The following is a 17,655-nucleotide window of genomic DNA, read 5'->3' as shown; positions in this document are numbered from 1 at the left end:
ATTATAGGTGCACGCCATGATGCCTATATGATGGCATCATTTTTGTATTTTTAGTAGAGACAGGGTTTTGCCATATTGGCCAGGCTGGTCTTGAACTCCTGACCTCAAGTGATCTGTCCATCTCAGCCTCCCAAAGCAGTCGGATTACAGGCATGAGCCACAGCACCTGGCCTCTCCTCCTTTCTCTTAAAAGCTCCCCTTTCCCTTATCCCCTTGGTGCACCTATGGTCCACCATAGCATGTGCACCCCAAATCACAATTCTCTGTTATTCCCAAATAAACTCTTTGTTTTGGGGAACTGGTCTCTCCGCTGTTTATTTCAGGTTAGCAGACCTAAAATATAATACAATATTAAATGTCTGCCAGGCAATTCATAGCAGATCTATACTCCAGGACCACTCTTTTTAAGAGCTCAATAAATGTTCTGAACATGCTTAGTCATATCTAAACTGTGATTCAGGGCATGAGGTAGACTAGACACATACATAAAAAGAATGAATAAGATCAGGATTAGCAGACCAGGAATGGTGGCTCACGCCTGTAATCCCAGGACTTTGGGAGGCCAAGGCAGGTGGATCAAGAGATCGAGACCATCCTAGCCAACAAGGTGAAACCTTGTCTCTACTAAAAATAGAAAAATCAGCTGGGCGTTGTGGTGCGTGCTTATAGTCCCAGCTACTCGGGAGACTGAGGCAGGAGAATTGGTGAACCCGGGACGGGGAGACTCCGTCTCAAAAACAAAAAAAAAAAAATCAGGATTTACAAAACAATATGGACAATTTTTTTTTTTTTTGAGTTGGAGTTTCACTCTCGTTGCCGAGGCTGGAGTGCAATGGTGCAATGTTGGCTCACCACAACCTCCACCTCCCAGGTTCAAGGGATTCTACTGCCTCAGCTTCCCAAGTAACTGGGATTACAGGCATGCATCACCACGCCCAGCTAATTCTTTGTATTTTTAGTTGAGACAGGGTTTCACCATGTTGGCCAGGCTGGGCTCAAACTCTTGACCTGATTCATCTGCCTTGGCTTCCAACAGTGCTGGGATTACAGGCGTGAGCCACCATGCCTGGCCAATCTGGACAATTTGATCATATTTATGTAAATGAGAAAACACACCAAAGTTATATCTTCATGTATGTACACTTACATATGCAAATGCTTGAAACAGAGCTGGTAGCAGTATTAACAGTTGGGTAGAAAGGGTAGAGAGGAGTGGGGAAAGGAGGGCTTGTTTGGTTTGAGGTTATAATAATAATACTTTTTTTTTTTTTGAGATGGAGTCTCACCTATCACCCAGGCTGGAGTGCAGTGTCGCAATCTCAGCTCACAGCAACCTCCATCTCCCAGGTTCAAGTAATTATGCTGCCTCAGCCTCCTGAATAGCTAGGCTTACAGGCACGTGCCACCACACCTGGCTAATTTTTTGTATTTTTAGTAGAGATGGGGTTTCACTCTGTTGGTCAGGCTGGTCTCAAACTCCTGACCTCATGGTCCGCCCGCCTCGGCCTCCCAAAGTGCTGGGATTACAAGAGTGAGCCACCATGCCTGGCCAGTAATAATACATTTCTATATTATTTGAATTATTTAAAAAAATTTTTAAATGGCTGTTGTGGGCTGAATTGCGTCACTCACCCACACTCCTATTGAAGTCCTCACCCCCAGTACCTCAGAAGGTGACTGTGTTTACAGTCAGGGTCTGTCATGAACTAATGAAATTAAAATGAGGTCACTAGGGTGCGCCCTAATCCAATATGACTGGTGTCTTTATAAGAAGAGGAGATTAGGGGCCTACTGGAGGGCGAATGGTGGGAGGAGGGAGTGGCTCAGGAAAAAGAACTCATGGATACTAGGTGACAAATTAATACCTTGGTGACAAAATGATCTGTATGACAAACCCCCATGACAGAAGTTTACCTATGTAACAAACCTGCACAGGTACCGCTGAACTTAAAAGGTAGATTTTAAAAAAGAAATCTCCTTAAGTTAGAGAAATACTTTTAAAATCTAAATAAAGGGCCGGGCGCGGTGGCTCAAGCCTGTAATCCCAGCACTTTGGGAGGCCGAGGCGGGTGGATTACGAGGTCAAGAGATCGAGACCATCCTGGTCAACATGGTGAAACACCATCTCTACTAAAACTACAAAAAATTAGCTGGGCATGGTGGCGCATGCCTGTAATCCCAGCTATTCAGGAGGCTGAGGCAGGAGAATTGCCTGAACCCAGGAGGCGGAGGTTGCGGTGAGCCGAGATTGCGCCATTGCACTCCAGCCTGGGTAACAAGAGCGAAACTCCGTCTCAAAAAAAAAAAAAAATCTAAATAAAGTGGAAGACAAAACCCACAAGTGAAAAAGGAAGAGGGAATTAGGAGGCAGACACACAGGGAAGACCACATGAAGACACAGGAAGAAGACAGCTGTCTACAAGCCAAGGAAGAAACCAGCCCTCAGAAGAATGCAACCCTTGGACACCTTGATCTTGGACTTCTAGCCTCAAGAATAAAATAATTTTCTGTTGTTTGAGCCACTAGCCTGTAATATTTGTTATGGCAGCCCTAGTAAACTAATACAATGACCAAGGTGAAATTCCTGTCTTCCAGCAACTCCTAGCCTAGTGGGAGAAGTGATTAATAGAACAATGTCACTATAATGCCAAGAAAACTGGGAGAAGTCCTGCAAAATACAGAAGCAAGGTACTTCAGAACCTAGGGGGAGCAGGACATTGCAAGGCCTGGCAGGTATCACAGAGGAAGTGGCTTTTGAGCTGGGCCATGAAGGATAAGAAACAGAGAAAAGCAGGCAGGTGGGAGAGATAGGGATTGTTTCTGGGGGAAATACACAAGCAAAGGCCTGGCCGGTGAAAGTCTGTCCTGTGTCAGATTACAGCAGCGGTGCTTTCCCCAAGTACATGCTTTAGGAGGTGGTGCAGATGCAGCTGGAGGTGTGTGTTTGCTGTCAGTTTCTTTCGTCAGCTGTTCCTGATCACTACTGGCCATCATGGACGGTTATTAAGCATGGGAGTAACATCGTTGGGTTTGCTTTGTAGAATGATCACTCTGATGGTCCATGAGGCAGGAGTTGAAAAGTGATGGGCCGGGTGCAGTAGCTCACGTCCGTAATCCCAGAACTTTGGGAGGCTGAGGCAGGTGGATCAGCTGAGGTCAGGGGTTTGAGACCAGTCTGGCCAACATGGCAAAAACCCGTCTCTACTAAAAATAACAAAAATTAGCCAGGCATGCTGGCATGCACCTGTAGTCCCAGCTACTCGGGAGGCTGAAGCAGGAGAATTGCTAGAACTTGGGAGGCAGAGGCTGCAGTGAGCAAAAAAAGAAAAGAAAAAAGAAAAGTGATAGCCTAAGAGCTTTTCAGTCCACAGAAATGTTTTGTTTCACTCAGTTATTTTTTTTCAAAATTAATTAACTGTGCTAACAGTTAATAAATTATAAACAATTATGGGTATAATTATAATTTATATGATACTTAAAATATATGGTTTCTAATGTAATTCCTAATCATAAACATTATAATTAATTTTCCAATAAATTAACATAACCATGTTAATGTTAATTCTGCTGGTTGATTTATATGTATATTATAATATTAGTAAATTGGAAGAGCTCTTAAAATCTTCAGGTGTTTTTTTTTTTGAAACTGAGTCTCATTCTGTCACCAAGGCTGGAGTGCAGTGGTGTGATCTTGGCTTACTGCAACCTCTGCCTCCTGAGTTCAAGCAATTCTCCTGTCAGCCTCTCAAGTAGCTGGGATTACAGGTGCACACCACCACACCTGGCTACTTTTAGTATTTTTAGTAGAGGTGGGATTTCACCACGTTGGCCAGGCTGGTCTCAAACTCCTGACCTCAGGTGATCCACCCACCTAAGCCTCCCAAAGTGTTGGGATTCTAAGTGTGAGCCACCAACCCGGCCAATTTTCAGGTGTTTTAGAGATCTTTTAACAGATGTTATGGGTTGAATTCTGTCCCTCCACAGAAAAAGATATGTTGAATTCCTAACCCCCGGTACCTTTGAATCTGACCTTTTTTGGAAATGGGGTTTTTGTAGATGCAATTTCGATGAAAATTAAGATATGGTTATAGGGTGGGTTCTTGATTCAATATGACTTATTAGAAGAGGAGAGCCGGGCACAGTGACTCATGCCTGTAATCCCAACACTTTGGGAGGCCAAGGCGGGTGGACCACGAAGTCAGAAGTTTGAGACCAGCCTGGCCAACATGGTCAAACTCTGTCTCTACTAAAAATACAAAAGTTAGGCGGCTGTGATGGTGGGCACCTGTAATCCTAGATACTCCAGAGGCTGAGGCAGGAGAATCTCTTGAATCCGGGAGGCAGAGGTTGCAGTGAGCCAAGATCGCACCATTGCACTCCAGCCTGGGTGACACAGTGAAACTGTCTCAAAAAAAAAAAAAGAAGGAGAGAAGAGATACAAACACAAGGAGAAGATAGCCATGTGACGATGACAGGCAGAGCCTAGAGTGATACAGCCACAAGCCAAGAACAACAAGGATTGCCAGCTACCACCAGAAGCTAGGCAAGGGCAAGGAAGGAATTACTCAGTCTCAGAGGGAGCATGGCTCTGCTGACACCTTGATTTTGGACTTTCAGCCTCCAGAACTATGAGAGAATATGTTTTTGGTATTTCAAACTACCCAGTTTATGGTAATTTTATTATAGCAGCGCTAGGTAGCTCATACTGCAAGGAGCCTATATTTCCTCCTAACAAGTGGCTGCTGTCCCATAAGGTACTCCTAGGAGGTACATCTCTAGCCAGATGACATCGCTCACCCACCTAAGGTACAGATGCTACAAAAGAGGTCCAGAAGAGAAAAGATGAGGTCTCAACTAATGCAGTAGCTCCTGGGAGGGACTTCAAACTGGGTTAGCTTGTGAGGCCTTGGACAAGGGCTCTGTAGGAATGTGTCATAGGATAACTCAGGAGAAGCGATGTGTTCCCGGGAATGCTATCTGATAGGTCTTTGGAATTGGTAGGAATGCAGGCTTATCCCTCCTTGTTCTTAGAAATAGTCATTCCTTACTTCATGAAAGAGGATGAACTAGTATTCATTATTAATATGTTATATTTTGTACACTACCATGAACCAGGCCCTGTTTTGAGGGTTTTATTATATACATGTGCCATTTAATCCTCCTATAATGCTATGAAAATTCTCCACTTTATAGACAAGAACACTGAGGCTCAGAAAGGTTATGGGACCTAGATTTTAAAAAAAGAACAGGATTTACTCAATGCCTCTGAGGTGTCTGAGCTGGCATTTTAAGGATGCACTCATTGAATCCTCACGAAACCCTGTGAGGTAGGTGCTTTGATGATCTCCATAGTGCTGGGCATGGTTGTTCACACCTGTAATCCCAGCACTTTGGGAGGCCCAGGTGAGCAGATCATGAGGTCAGGAGTTCAAGAACAGCCTGGCCAACATAGTGAAACCCTGTCTCTACTAAAAATACAAAAATTAGCCAGGCGTGGTAGCATGCACCTGTAGTGCCAGCTACTCAGAAGGCTGAGGCAGGAGAATCGCTTGAACCCAGGAGGCAGAGGTAGCAGTGAGCCCAGATCATGCCTTTGCACTCCAGCATGAGCGACAGAGTGAGACTCTGTCTCAAAAAAAAAAAAAAATATGATCCCCACAGTATGCCCTGCACCATTCAGATAAGGAAACTGAGACTCAACAGGTCAAATAATTGCTGAAGCTGGATGAGGGATACAGCAGTCTGTGCTTTTGTCTGTATCTAAAGTCCTTGCTCTAAAAGAAGGCATGAGCTTGTTGGTTGAAAGTGTTTTCAATTTTTTTATTCATTCATTCATTGATGAATGCTCTTTATCGTCTTATGTATTTTGGGAAGAAGGCAGCTGGGCGTAGCTAAGAGGACACCGGCCCAGGTGCTGAGAGACTTGGGCTCTGGTCTAGTCTGGGCCTCAGTGTCCCCATCCATGACATGTGCGGCTGTAATGGCTGATCTCGAAGGCCCTTTCTGGTTCCAAGACTCTATAACTTTGTGATTCCCCAGCCTTGGGAAGAAGTCACCAACTAATAGTATTACAACAGCTCAGAATGCTAATTTGCCAAGATCTCAGCTGAGGATTTTAATCCAAGTCCACCTGACTACAAAGCTTCTTCACCTTATTCTGGGTTGAGAAAACAGAGGAACTGAAAAAGAGACTGGGGAATCACTGTTGCCACACTGGGTGTGCGCAGCAGCACAAATGGGACCAGTAGCCACAGGCTGGGAGCTCTGGCGGCAGGGCAGGCCTGGCGTGGGCCTACTGCGCCCTCTAGTGGAGCACGCCTGAATCGGCTCCCTTTCTCGTAGACGAAGGGCTGCAGGAAGCAGGAAGTGGTTTTCCCAATAGTTTTGGAAACCACTGACCCCAGCTATTGTCCTAAAATGTAGGCGACTTGAAGGTATCTGTCACTCCTCCGTGAAGCCCAGCTGCCCTGTGTTCATTTACTGATGAAACTAATTATATTTTGTTTCTGTTTTTATAACTTGCAGATACTTAGGCCAGGTAAAAAGCAGTGAACTCACCAGAAAAGGTACCTTTCCCCTTCAGCTCAGGGTGAGGGAGGGCAGACGTTAAACCTGTAAAATAGAAAATAAATATAGAGACAGGAAGAAAATCTCCTTCCTTCATGCCGCCTTTTCTCCTTAGCTTTCTCTTCAATCTCTGGACGGGAAAAATATCTTTGTCAAGAGCAAGAGCCAGGCGTGGTGGTTCATGCCTGTAATCCCAGCACTTTGGGAGGCTGAGGTGGGTGGATCACTTAAGGTCCGAAGTTCAAGACCAGCCTGGCCAACATGGCGAAATCCTGACTCTACTAAAAAACAATACAAAAATTAGCCAGGTGTGGTGGTGCATGCCTGTAGTCCTGGCTACTCAGGAGGCTGAAGCAGGAGAATTGCTTACACCGGGAAGGCGGAGGCTGCAGTAAGTCCAGATCGTGCCACTGCCCTACAGCCTGGGTGACAGAGCAAGACTCTGTCTCAAAGGAAAGAAGGCCGAGGAGTGCAAAATACTTTTTAACTTAAAAAATGCTTTAAAATTATGTCCAGCTTCATTTGTCACAAATACTATACTCTGAGGATTCTAAAATAACTTCTAATCCGTACTGAAGCAATGCCCAGAGTCAGCCTTGAAGGCTGTATTGTGAGCCTCCTCCAGGAAGGCACTGACTCCCTGGCATGGAGAGCAGAGGCTGGGAAATGACTGGGGGGCTACAGTGGAGGGGGATTTTACACACATTTATAACCTTCACAACAGTCCGATAAGCTGGGGACCACCATACCTATTTTACAGATGAGAAAACTGAACCCCAGAGAGATCAAGATGCTTGCCCAAGTCTCAGAGCTAATAAACTGCAGAGTTGGAATTTAAATCTCAGAGAAACAATTGATAAGGATTCCAAAATCTGGTTTCCAATCTTAGCTCTGAGCATGCTTGCTGTGTAGCTGCTGGGATATCTGTTTGTTTGTTTTTTTAATCTGCATTATGAGGTCTCAGTTAAAAGGTATCCATAGTCTCTTCCCCATCTGCTGACATAAGGGCCTCTGCCGAAAAATGGGAAGGTGGTCACTGAAAGGCTTTAGTGGACAGGAAGAGACAGGAGCCCAGGTCCGAGCCCAATCATTGGTCATTGATGAATGAGTGCATGGCTAACCCAGTGGCCTTTCCTGAATCTCACAGCTTCACCAGTGGCGCATACAGAACATCAGAGGCCTCAGAGATTCCCTTATCCAGCTGTTTTTAAAGTTTTTAAACAGAAGTCCAATTCATAAAGCCCTTCATATTTTTTGCTATGGGTTTTTTCTTTTGGTGGGGAGGTGGCTGTTGAGAGAGAATGGAAGAGGGGATAGAGCTCCATCTACTTCAACTGCCCTGGAAGACTGTGGTCCTTTGGTCTGAACAAGAAATTGAACTGAAAAGATCAAGTAACCTCTCCACATTCCAGATAGGAAAAATGAGGCCCAGAGAGGGGAAACTACCTACCCAAGGTCACACAGCTGGTTTAAGGTAGTCCCAACCGCAAGCTCTCATTCCTAGTTCAGTGCTTTATCCACCTCACCTCCATCTGGGCTGGATGCCCAATTAATTATTAATAGCAACTTTTACACCTGAAAGTATTGATTAGCAATGTCAGGCTACTAAAATGCCATCATCTACTTACATAGTAGCTAAAGGACCTGTTGTGTGAGCCAAATCGCCCAAAGTTTCAAGGCATTTTAAGACTTGTGAGTTTTTTTGTTTTGGTTTTTATTTTTTTGATGCCATATACTTTTTTTTTAATGGTAAAATACACATAATATGAAATTTACCTTCTTAGCCACTTTGAAGTGTACCATTTAATAGCATTAAGCACATTCACATCGTTGTGTAACCGCCACCACTATTCATCTTCAGAACGTTTTCATCATCCCAAACTAAAACTCTACTCATTAAATGATACTTCCCCATTCCGCTGTCCACCAGGGAACCACCTTCTAATTTTCTGTGTCTCTGTATTTGACTATTCTGCGTACTTCATGTAAGTGGAATCCTGTACCATTTGTCTCTGTGACTGGCTCATTTCATTTAGCATAACAGTTCATCCTTGTAGTTGCATGCGTCAGAATTTCCTTTCCTTTTCAGGCTGAATAACATCCCATTCTTATCAACAATATCCCCAAATGTGGCATGTATCACATTTCCCTTAACCATTCATTCCTCAGTGGACACTAGGATTGTTTCCACATCTGTGAGTGGAGTTAATAACATTACTTACCTTGTGGTGTAATTGCAAAGACTGAGTGAGGTAAAAGTGGTTTACACAGTGCCTGGTTATGTGCTAAAAAGCTCGGCAAGTCATTCCCGTGGGCAGAGAGGGGGTGAGATACTTTATAATGTGTTCTTATCTCTCCCAATACGCTCATACTGGTATGAAACTCTCTCATAGAAGTGTGGTACTTTATAGTTTACAACCACATTCACGCCGGTGATCCCATGTGCACTCCTAGCCCTTCTCTGTAAGATTCACAGGACGGGTGCTGGCATCTCCATTTCACAGAGGATAAAACTGAAACAAAGAGAAAGCCCCAGATCAGCCAGATGTTAGCAGCTTTCAGTGGCTGTCTATCTCTCTGGCTCTTGGGGAGTCCACTGTGGTAGATTGGGTTACATTCATCTATATTCACCTTCCCACAGGAGAATTAGGCACCCCAATCCTATCAACATGAGGCTATAAGACTCGCTCTGGCTAATAAAATGTGGGTGTAAGTGACGTGTGCTACTTTGGGGCAGAATCTTGAAGACTTAGGACGTCACTCACTAGGTCTCTTTTCCCTCCACCGTGACATCTGACAACGTTCCAGAGAGAGAAAGGGAGAGACACAGAGAGGCAGTGTGCTCGACCAGCCTGGGTCCTAAAGTGAAGATGGTGTGGGACAGGGAAGCAGTTGACACATTATGGTCATAGAGAGGGAGGAAGAAACACACCTTTGTGATCAGGTTTAAATCCACAGACATTTTGGAGTCATTAGTTACACAGTCAAACCTAGCCTCTCCTAACATATCTATAAAGGCAATATCCTCTCCTGAGAGTAGGGATTTATTATATCAGGCCCTAGATAAATCTTGACTGGTCTGTGGTGCGCGCGCGCGCGTGCGTGCATGTGTGTTCACGGCACGGGAAATATGAGAAAGTGAAGGCCCAACCCAAATTGTTTTAGATGCTTTGCAGAGAGGCCTGTTTCTCATTCTTCCTTCCTTCTCCTCAGTTGTATTACTCTAAAGAAAACTTTTTGCTCTCTGTTTAATTCCATGATAGCAGATAAAGGTTTTCTTCTTTCCTATTTGGGGAAAAGGCTTTCAGGAGCCATGTATTGGCTTGCAGAAATAACTACAGGAGCTTCTGTTTCCTGAGTGTTTATTCCCTACCAGGCACTATGCTATGAGCTTTTCACATTCTGCCTCATTTTCTCTTAATAATTGGCATAGGTATTAAATACTGCTATTTCCTGATTTTTGAGACAAGGAAATGAAGAATTAAAGACCTTAAGGAACTTTCCAAAGCCACATAGCTACTAAGAAACAAGGCTGGGACTGAAATCCAATTACAGTGTCGGATGATTTCTGACTTGTCAGTTTGGGTCCCTCTGACAAAATATCTCACCCCCTCTCTGCCCACAGGAATGATTTGCCAAGCTTTATAGCACATAACCAGGGACTGTTATTTGTAGGCACTATTATGCTTGCTTCCTCTGCTATTTCTCTCCCCCTCTGCTAATTCTAAGCCCCACTCTTTGCTTACCATGGATGGTAGAGGGGAACCTCCTTTCGCTAGTTCTGGCTTCAGTGAGGAAGGATATTTTTCTGAGCACGTTCCTGGTTCCTCTTCATGCTTTATCCATTCTTGGAAAGATGAAGGACTGTAAATTTGAAAATGCCTGGTCATTCCCAACTTAGCACTTCTTTTGACAGAAGTGCTCCTTGGCCCTGCCCCCTTCAGCAGGAGGTCTCCCCTAGTCTTTGCAGCCCACTTCTTAGGTTCACTATTAATGGTGCCCTTCAGCTACCAGCCCTAGAGTCTTCTTCTCCAACCTGGCGACATCAGCAATTAAGAAAATATTCCAGCCTCCCTCTGCATCTTTTTGTTTGGTTTCTCAACTTGTTCAGAACTCAGACAAAGCAGAGGAATGCTATTTATTCAGAGTCCCGCCTAGAGCCCCAAATGGGCATCCTAAGGGAATTACATTGGTGGGAAAGTTTTCATGGTCCACTGATGGTCCCTGTCCTCACCTTGGTGGCCTCAGGGTTTAACTCCAACCTCCCTGGACCTGCACTTGTCTTTTAGGCAATGAAAGGTGGTATAGCAGAAATAGCTGGTTGTTTCTCAGTATCCATTCTTTTCTTCCCTCATTAGTAATAATCCTCCCCAGGACAAAGAACAAATTTCTCTGCACCCCTTGCACCTAGGTGTGACTGTGTGATCCACCAATGGGATGTCAGCAAAAGCAATAGGTACGACTTCTGGCTCATACACTTAACACAAAGGCATGTACTATATACTACTTTTTCTCCCCCTCCTGGTGTTAGCTGAAGTAAGTATTTTGAACCATGATATAGAAGCATGATTTGAGGGTGGCAGTGCAATCAACAAGGAGGAACTTACATCTTGCTGCCTTCAAACTGCTATGTTACCTCTGTACTACTTACTCAGACCTTCATGTGAGGGAGGAATAAATTTCTATTGTGCAAAAGCCACAGTCATTTTTTAGTCTCTTGGTTGCAGCATGTGAACCCATGTATTCTAAGTAGATACTCAAGAAGTGCTTTCCAACTGGGGAAGGGGTTCAGGGCTCTGCGAGGAGCCTAAGTGTGTGTCTGATTCACATGGATGAGGGCATTAGTGAATAAAGGCAGGAAAGAAGGACCAGGCATTTGTTAAATGCTTGAGCCATTATAGATATTGTGTCACATACTTTCAGTTACACTTTCCCAGTTGATCTAAACAACAATTCCATGTGTGTATGGGCAAAGGGAAAATCTATTATCTCATTTTATAGCGGAGGCTCAGAGAAGTTAAGTGATTTGGGCCAGGTGCAGTGGTTCACACCTGTCATCCTAGCACTTTGGGAGGCCAAGGTGGACAGAACTCTTGAGCTCAAGAGCTCAAGACCAGCCTGGGCAACATCAAGAAACCCTGTCTCTACAACAACAACAACAAAATTAGCCAAGTGTGGTGGCATGCACCTGTAGTCTCAGCTACTGGGGCCTGGGGGCTGAGGTGGGAGTATTGCTTGAGCCCAGGAGGTGGAGGCAGCAGTGAGCTGATATTGTGCCACTGAACATGACAAAGTGAGACCTGTCTCAAAAAAAAAAAGAAGTTGCTGGGCGCGGTGGCTTAAGCCTGTAATCCCAGCACTTTGGGAGGCCGAGGCGGGTGGATCACGAGGTCATGAGATCGAGACCATCCTGGTCAACATGGTGAAACTCCGTCTCTACTAAAAATACAAAAACATTAGCTGGGCATGGTGGCGCGTGCCTGTAATCCCAGCTACTGAGGAGGTTGAGGCAGGAGAATTGCCTGAACCCAGGAGGCGGAGGTTGCGGTGAGCCGAGATCGCGCCATTGCACTCCAGCCTGGGTAACAAGAGTGAAACTCCGTCTCAAAAAAAAAAAAAAAAAAAAAAAAAAGAAGTTAAGTACTTTGTCTAAGGTCACACAGCTAATGAAAAGCTCTGCTGGAAATGGAACTGAGGTCAGTTTGAGTCTCAAAACCATATGCCCTCCTCCATAGCATACCATTCCCTCATTAACTCCCTCCACCAAATACAATACTATATTCTACAACACGACAAAATCCTGCCCCTGTTGGGAGACTACTCTCCATGGGTCTCATGTTCCTGCACATCTTGTGAGCATAGGCAGAACTGCACAACTGCCCTCTGTCCTAAATTGTCTTTCCAAAGATGTTTATAGGGCAGTCTTGGAAGTTAGAGTTAGTGTTTCCTTCTACAGCAAAAATAGATATAATTACTTCCCATGATAAAAAATGTGATTTCCTTAAGCTCAGGGTTCTTCTATAACAGAATCCACTGTGTGTGCTGGTACCGCTCCTATTACCACCCATAGGTCTTTGGCACAAAGAGAACTACTGCACATATGCCGATGTTCATGCTGCTTGCTGTGCTGTGAATAATACAGTCCTCTATCTTTGACTCAGAAGCCTCACAACTTCTGCCTGTATCCATGAAACTGGCAGGCTGGCTTGTTAGCTTGCAAGTAGAGTAAAATCTCAGTTCTTAACAGCACCTTCATCATCAGTTTAATTCAGTTGTGTTACATCACGCATGCTTTTAACTAGCATTATTTCAACTAAATGTACAAGGTCAGAAAAAGCCATAAAGAAATAATCTAGATACCAGTCTCCCTTCCCTTTTTCTGAATAAGTGCATGCCTTGGCGCGAGCATGCAATGAAAGAGTTAAATCTGTATTCTCAGTAGGTCTCAGTTCCACATGGATCTCATGGTGTGCTCTAAAGTTGAATCTAAAGTTGAAAGATGTTTACCGAGCCTGTAGTCCCAGGCTGAGGTGGGAGGGTGGCCTGAGCCTGGAAGGTGAAGCTTGCAGTGAGTCAAGATCACTGCACTCCAGCCTGGGCAACAGAGCCAGACCCAGTCTCAAAACAAAGTTCAAAGATGCATATTTTTTTCATGTAACATGACCTCTTAAATTGAAACCACCCACTTCTGGTCATCAGCCCAAGGAATGGTTCAATGACAATAAATGGGTCTACAGTGTGGTGCTTTTCCTGAGAAAATTTCAAGCATGCTTTTTACCTTATAATATGATTTATTTGTTTGTTTGTTTGTTTGTTATGGGCCAACTTTAGAATGTCATGTCCTCATAAACTATGACACTAGAGGATATTTTTTGGGACAGGGTGGCATAAGGTATATGGGGAAGTGAAAGGGTACTATTTCAATGGACATACAATTTCTTTTACAATTGAACATAGAGTATACTTATTCTTACATTGATGCATCACCTTTTTTAGTGTGATAAGTTGATCTAACCCTTTTTCATACCCAGAGACTAATGAGTCTTATGCCCTTGATTTTGACTTCTTTGTCAACCTGCTACATTTTGAAGTATATTAATTGCCATTTCTTTTTTGGTTATTGTCGACGGCCATACCACCATGACCGCACCTGATCTCAACTTTTTTTGGTTAAACTAGCTTTTTAAATTTCTGTTTAATTAAACTATGTATCGCTGGAAGTTAATCAGCTACATTAAAATATATTGGTTTTTTTTTTAATTAGGTAGAACACATACATGGTAATAAAATTTATAGTACAAATTATCTTAGTTCTGCTAATTCTTCAATACCACTTCAAGAACTGGGACTGCATTATTTTAAAGCCTGAATGTGGCTTGGTGGCAACTCCAAAACCACTACACAAAGACAATGTAAGCACAGGGGTAGGAGGGAATCTCCAATTCAAGATAGGCTGTGATTCACAATTCACTAGCATAAGAAGAAAATGAACAAATAAAATTAAGCTCCTCATAAGGAGATGAATTAATTTGGTTAAATAAACACAATGGAGAGATCTGAAAATGACTTTACTTGTTTGGGCTCTGGGAAGAGATGAAGGATAAAGTAACATTGATTTTTGCAAAACAAATTATAAAAATACAAGCAGAAATGAAGCCAGAGCAGGTGGCTATGACAAAGAATCTGCACCTGAAGAATCCCATGCATCTCTCCAGGAATAGGTGACCCCCCTTGCATTTGCTGTATCTTCCAGCAGACTGCTAGCTTATGTCACTATGCCACACCCCTCTCTGATGGACACTTCTTTGCTGTAATCCAATCTGGGGCTAGAAAGTCAAAGTGGGAGGAAGGAAGGGGGGAAGCAACTTCAGCCCCTCTCCTAGAGCCATCCAAAAGCCCCTGCAATGCTATCTGTCTCCATTTGTGTTCTCTTTTGTGTAGGAAGCAATGGGGCAGAGCAGATCAGTGCTGCCCCAACAGACAGATAACGAGGGAGTTGCCAGTCCCCTCTTCCTGCAGGAACACCCAATCCTTACTAGATTCTTTTGGAGCCCCTCTCCCCTGGTTCTAGAAGAGGATACAGTTCCCATGCGAGAGAAAGAAGGGGTCTCCTTCCGTGACATTACAATTTCCCTAAAGGCTGACTTCCCTCCCACGTCTCCAATCTTTCTTTCCACAGATTACTAGTGATGGTGTGTCTGTGGGGAGGGGTTGGAAATGGGGAATAGGTGAGGAAGCAGTGGAGCGGAGGTAGAAGTTGGTGGAAGGGCTGGTTTCTTCAACAACTGCTCTTCAAATGCCCTCCTAGAAGGGAGCTGGCTCCAGCCACCGGCAGTTCTTACAACAATGAATGCTGGCTCCTTGTGGACTTTTTGTTTTCAGTTTGGGCTTCAGCAACAGATCCAAGACAACAGGAAGAGGATGTATACATGGAATAAACCCCTCCCAACGTCTAGTCACATAAACATACATGTCTTCTTTGCCCTTCTGTTACAGTTTAACAAATGTTGGCACACGACTTCATTTTCTGCACCTTGCTTTTTTCCCTCCAAGTATTTCTTAGACGTTGTTCCATATCAGGACATATACATGGGCTTCATTCTTTTTGATGGCTGCACAGTATTTCACAATATAGATGTACTATAATTTACTATTACGGCTTTCGAATGATAGACATTTCATCTGTCTCCAGTCTTTTGCTATTACAAACAATGCTACAGTGAATATTACATGTATGCATCTCTTCTTATGGAAACAGTTTTTTTTAAAAAGTTAAGTAGAAACCCCAGTGGATGTTTAGCACCCAATGGACAGTCCCTCTTAATTATGGTCACATACACTCTCCTAACTTTGAAAATTCTGGGATTTATTACAAGAATTGACCATTTCTACTGTCTTTAATTGCATTGCTTAGCATGTGACGGACACTCTGCATCCACAACAGTGTTTCTGTTCAAAGCTGCATCAAAGTGTAATGTCTTTCACATCGGAAAGCAGCAATTAGGGATCTACATTTAAGCTAGTTATTGCGCTGCAAGTGCAAATAAGGGAGGAAATAGAATAGGGCTTAGTAGAGCCCCAAGGTTACATGTGGCCAGATTCAAGTCCCAGCCAACTTTCACCTAAACGACTTTAGATCTGTATGACACTCAGCTTTTTCATTCATAGAAGGAGGTAAATACAGTACTGACTTCATGGGGATGAGGTAAGAATTAAATAAGAAAATATGCATGATTCTTAGGATAGTTCCTGGTACATAGTAAGTGTCGAATAAATATCAGCCATACATACAGCTCTCCCTTCAGGCGACAGTTGGATATAAGAAACTTACTAGCCAGGTCTAAGTTCATACCTGGCAATTAATGATCATTGGCTCACAGTTTTCTCCTTTACTTGACACAGACCAATTTCTTAATTTCAAAAATGTTGAAGTATGACGACAAACTATACTTATTAAAGAATATGGAAATAGAAGCCTAGACCTAGGGTTGCAAAGGGATTTCAATATCACCTTATATTAGATTATTTTGTAACAATCATTCCCATTTCTTATTATATACCAGACATTTTGCATATACTATCTCATCTAATTTTCACAAAGATCCATGTGAGAGAGATATTAAATTTTCATATTGCAGAAAAAACTGACAATCTGAGAAATCAAGTGAGATGCACAATGGTATGCCATTAGATTATAGAGCAGGAATTCAAACACAGGTATCTCTGAAAATATGAGATGTACAAACTGTCACACACTTTTCCAATGAAATCTCACTTGCTCATGGCAGAACCAGTTCATAAAAGGTCCTGAATGCTAAGAGGAAGATTTAATGGGGGGCGGGGCGGTCACCTTATCTATTAGGCACAGTATGCACAGTGCTTAGGGCCTCTAATACTTTTAGGGGCCAACGAAAATGAGTATTTATTTATTTTAGAGACAGGGTCTCCCTATGTTGCCTAGGCTGGAGCGCAGTGGCTGTTCACAGGCATGATCCCATTGCTGATCAGCACCAGAGTTTTGACAAGCTCTGTTTCCGATCTGGGCCAGTGCATCCCTCCTTAGATAACCTGGGGGGGGGGCCCTCCCTCCTGAACTTAAGCGCGCACATCCCATCTATTGGCACAGTGCACTACAGCCCAGAACTCCTGGGATCAAGCGATCCTTTCTCCTCAGCCTCCCCAGTAGCTAGAACTACAGGTGCAGACTACCAGTCCTGGCTTATGTTCTTTCAAAGTCAGAAGCGAAAAATAAACTCTTAGGTCAAAGAAAATATTTTGTCATATAATATTGAGATACCTTCTTTTTATCAATGTAGTTGTAAAATATAAGTTAAATATTTATACATATACTTAACTTCAATGTGTGTGAAATATGTGTGTGTGTATAATGTACAAGCCACAAGGCAAAAGTGCCCAGGGCCCAAGAAAGTCAAAACGTGGCCCTGCACCCAAACTGCACGAAACCTTCTGGGACAGTGATAATGGCAGAGCAAGTTGGAAGGTGGGAGGTGGTAGACAAATTGTGAAAAATATCACATTTCTCTCTCCCTGTCAAAGGTACCCCCAAAGTGAGGTCGAAATAGAGATGAAATGCAGGGCCATTTCCTAGTTGCATGATCTTGGAGAAGCGAGTTGACCAACCCGAGCGTCAGTTTCGCCGTGGATACAATGGGATGCGTGGCTCCAAGATTTGTTGAACAGGGACCTAGCCTGGCTTGTTCACCGCTATATACGAAGCACATAGCGGTATCTATAGTAAATGCCCCCATAAATACACGTTGAATGAATGCAGTAAATGCTTGCTTAGCACGGTGGCCAGTATACAGTAACCGTCCAATAAGTGGTCAATGTGGCTTTAAAAATAGTTTTAAAATCTCCATGAGCGAAATCCTACTTCTCCAAGACGCAGGCGCACCCCATCAGGTTCCACGCAGACTTGCGCAGTAGCGCCCCCAAATAGGCGAGGACACGCGACTGCGCATGTCCTTTCCACCTTCCCTCCAGGCGTGAGAGCCCATGGGGCGGACCTCAGCGGCGGCGCGACAAGTCCGGAGGTGAGGGCTGAGGAAGGGGCGTGGCTAGCAGGCC

The 17,655-nt window shown here is 43.8% G+C and overlaps 1 pseudogene; it reads left to right on the top strand.

Annotated features, from left to right (window-relative positions):
- The window catches only part of LOC116532465, a 40,954-nt pseudogene that overhangs the window by 22,312 nt on the left and 987 nt on the right, over nucleotides 1-17,655 (top strand).

This window comes from Sapajus apella, unplaced genomic scaffold, assembly GCF_009761245.1.
Source record: "Sapajus apella isolate SASKATOON/1434 unplaced genomic scaffold, GSC_monkey_1.0 scaffold76, whole genome shotgun sequence".
Taxonomy (NCBI): Eukaryota; Metazoa; Chordata; class Mammalia; order Primates; family Cebidae; genus Sapajus; species Sapajus apella.
Note: the sequence above shows the minus strand (reverse complement) of the source record. Positions and strands in the feature narration are given on the sequence as shown.